We start from the raw sequence: 4,491 nt of genomic DNA on the forward strand, positions 1-4,491 counted from the left end.
TTTATCATTTTCTGAGTCATGAAAAAGTCTGCTTTTGTGATATATTTCCTTCTTTCTTTCGTGCAAGACGTTTGCTCGGTCTAGATGCGCTTAAATCTGCACTAACTGTTACATATCACACATGCACACTTCAATAAGCCGACAGAAAGCGGGTTAAGGGTGTTAAGGGGTTTAGGGTGACCATACGTGCCATTTTCCCAGGACGCGTCCTGGCCAGGATTTCTATATTGCCTAAAATATCTAGGTTTTGGCTTTGTTTGCGTGTGCAGACCGATCGGTGTATGACATCAAAGTACCATACAGACGGTTATGCTTTCGAAACGCTCTCGAGGTACTTTGATGTCAAACACTGATCGGTCTGAGCCGCACTGCTTTTAAGTCGAACACACCTCATATGTACGCGTAATTGCATCACTTTGACCGTAGATCCCACCTTCTCACACGCCATGATTGGTCCATTATGTACAATGCTTGCATGTTATTGGTCAAACTACTTTTCGATCATTACCTTCAACAAGCATGAAAACAGGAAAACAAAGCCAAAACAAATGGCACGTATGGTCACCCTAACACTGAGTATCTTAGATTTGTACATCTCATAAACTGTGGAAAAAATAAAAACATTACAACATCATTCACCATCATCAGAGATTAGGAATGAGCTTTTGGCACCTTTGAAGGAGGGCAAGTTGACCTTGAACTGTGGCAAGACCCAGACAGAGAAAGTACAGGCACAGATGTGAACCAATATGACTAACTGGCATCTTAAACTATATGATTATACTTTTTTCTGACTTTAAAAAAAAATTACTTTTAACCACCTGGGCCCAAGGCTTTTAGTGGATGTGTAATGTCAGGGATAGTTCATCATATAAATTATATAATTATATTATTAAATTATAATTTTTATATTTACTATATAAATAAAGTTGTTTTATTTTTAATGTAGTTTTTTAATGTGTTTGATTGTTTATATGTATATACTGTAATTCATATATGCAGCATTATATATGTGTGTGTTTATGTAAATAAATGAATACATAAATGTCAGTAAAAATGTCAGTATAATAAGTATTAATTAAAATGTAAAATGTACATTTATATATATATATTTATATATATATACAGTATATATATATATATATATATATATAAATATTGAAATTTGAAACTTCCACATCATTGCATTCTGTTTTTATTCACAATTTGTACAGTGTCCCAACTTTTTTGGAATCGGGTTTGTACACACACACAGTACAATTTTGTATAATATTTTTATATTATTTCAATTATATATGCCCTACCTGTCCAAAAATTACATTAACTCTGCAATTACAATGCTTTCTGAAGGATCGTGTGACCCTATAAAACTGGAGCAATGATCGCTGAAAATCCAGCTTTGCCATCACAAGAATTAATTGCATTTTAAAATATATTAAAGTTATTTTAAATTCTAATAATTTTTCGCAATATTACTCTTTTTACTGCATTTTGATCAAAGAAATAAGAGATTTATTTCAAAAACATAAAACATCTTATTCCATTCTTTTTACCAGTATAGTGTATATATATTTAATAAATGCAAGTTAAAATACGTTATATGTAATGCACATTGCATTTTTTCTTAATTTGTTCTTAATTTTATGACACTTAATTTTAAAAAGGTTTAAAAAAAGATTAAGAATGATTTCAGCACTTTGTGTCAGTGATAATGGCTGAACTTGTGCTAGTCTTCAAGGGCAGTGTCTCATAGTAGATTCCTGCTCTCTCTTGTGATTAATCACACAGGTAGTTCAATCTAAATTTGTCTGTTAGTGCTCATGACAAATTGTACATTTATCAAATAACTAGTATTTTGTGGATTTCCTCTCATGTGTGAAGGACTTGCGATCCATTATTTACATTTGTCCACATGATACAATTATCATCTCCAGCAATGCGATCTTGGCGCTGTGTTGGTGCTGGGCCTTGTGGGCCGTATAATTTGAGTGTCTTTGTAACAAACAATAAATCAAGCCCGAACAGCACCCGAGGATAAGAACAGAAAGACACTCGGACTTCAAAGCCCGCAAAAAAAGAGCAGGTATTTGACAATTATAACATTGCTTCAGTAGCACAACCTACACACTGTGTTTAGCACTGACAGGGGGAGCACATACTTTTGTTTGGTTTGTTTTTGACAGATTGCATGATGGTCATGTTTCAGGTTGTGCAACGGGGAATCTGGTCTGTATCGCTATGGATCTTTGTCCTTTCACTGCCCGCAGCCTGATCATGTCCTGCTTCATCATTCTCTCTAATCTGAAGAACAACGGCTGCTGTAAGTCAACAGTTCAGTTCTAAAGCATCACTGACAGCTCTTCATACCAAAGATAGCTGTCATCCTCCCAGTCTGTGTTGTGTAATGTCTCAAAAAATGTGCTTGTGATTATTTGGTCTTAATAATGATCATTGATAAATGAATCACTTTGGGGCATCTATCCTGTCCTGTGTGCTGGGTTAGTGTAGGGCAGAGAGACAGACAGAATGAGAGGTCAGGCCTTTTCCTCTGCTTGTCTTTTATGGGGGCTGTTTGATGCCATACCCTAAAACAATTACACAGTTGGACAGTTTACAGTGAGAGTGCTGTTACTTTTAGACTGTTTGTCTTTTCGACCATGAGAAAAAAGCTAATTTTGTATCGAGCATATGCAGTGTGAGCATCATTTGTCATTAATAACTGAAAGGAAATGCAGGAAATTGTGCAAATTATGACAGCAAATACTAAATAAAATGTCAATATGATTATGATTACATAAAAAAAAAAAGATAATTACTTTAAAGCTGAAGCAAAAAAAAAAACATCTTTTTTTTTTGCTTACATTTTAAAGTATGTAAGTTTCTTTCATTTTAAAGTATTTTTATGTTTCCTGCAGTTGTGATGCATTAAACATGTATTTTCTGAGTCCGATTTTTTTTTGCTCATTGTTTTCGTGTAGATTTTCTGTCTTGATGAATCTGTAATTTTTTTATATATTTTTTTTTATTTGCCAGATATAATACAGATCGGAAATAATAAACATAAAAAAAACGTTTTTAAATACAACAAAATTGTATAATGATAATGATAATAGTAAAAAAATTATATATATATATATATATATATATATATAATGTATAATAATATATTATTATTATATTAAATGTGAAATTTTGAAGCTGAAATACTGAAACAGTATTTTCTTGCAAAACATGCTCTAATAATATTTGTAAAAAAATATCAAAGTTGTAAAAAATCTATAAATTTACAAAAAAAACACAATCTGTATTTGTTTTGTGCGAGTATTTCCATTATATCTAATTGTGTGTTTTTAGCTATAAAGCCTTCAAAAATGTATTTTTTGACATTAATTGATTAGCATAGTTTTCTATTGCTTGTTCTGATTTCTGTTCTGGTTTGAGGTGTCAGTGTCAAAGCTACTTTTAATTTACGCATTAGCAACAAGTTATTTAAAGTAAATTCAAAATAAATATTTTTACAGTCGTTTTTTATTGAATAATCAGGCTCAGGAAGCGATCAACACTCCTCTCTGCAGTCTGTGATTTATGAGGGGCCCCTGAGAGATTTATGGCCTCCCAGAGAGAGCATGAAATCTGCACCTCGGACCGTCCAAATCTCTCCCTTCTGACAGATGACAAGACACTAGCAATTATCAGCCGCCAAGAATAAATCAAAACCTTTATTGCTCATCCTGTGACGCCCTTAAAGAAATAACCGTTTTCAAAGTAAGGGGAACCTGCCTAACCGCACTTTCCTGAGATTTGTAAATCTCTGGCCTGAGTCTCTGTAATGAACGGTTGTTACCTGCGTCTTATTAGAGGTCTGTAGAAAGCGTTATAGATATTTATTTCCTGAGGGACTGTAAACGTAATGAGTGAGCACAGCTCTGTCCACTAACCTTGGCTTTGCACTGGTATGTTAATGCATGTTTTCAGCACTTCCAGAGGAATTTTCACACCTCTATAAAAGCTGCTCACTCAGAAAAGGATTTCCTTCTTCCTTAAAAAAATTATTAAAAATTAAATCTATTTGTCTGCTCACTGTAAAAAAAAAAAAAAAAATTTTTATTGTTGTAAATAAAGATTAATGAACTTAGTTTTACAAGAAAATATTTTTCACCCTTTCTACTTAAAAAATTCACATTTAAGTCAGTTTATTACTGGGCATTTAGTTGTAATTAATTGTGAAATTTAGTCATTTCTGAATTAATTTGTTATTCTCCACCATTCTCCATGCTTATGTGTTTTACTGGAATATAATAAATACTTTGCTAATAATAAGTTGCAAACTGAACCCACAAATAAATTATATATATATATATATATACACATACATATATATATATACATACTACGTATGTATGTGTATATATATATATGTATGTATACAGGTGCATCTCAATAAATTAGAATGTCGTGGAAAAGTTCATTTATTTCAGTAATTCAACTCAA

Source organism: Sinocyclocheilus rhinocerous, unplaced genomic scaffold (genome assembly GCF_001515625.1).
Source record: "Sinocyclocheilus rhinocerous isolate Xijiao unplaced genomic scaffold, SAMN03320098_v1.1 scaffold1307, whole genome shotgun sequence".
In the NCBI taxonomy this organism is placed as follows: domain Eukaryota; kingdom Metazoa; phylum Chordata; class Actinopteri; order Cypriniformes; family Cyprinidae; genus Sinocyclocheilus; species Sinocyclocheilus rhinocerous.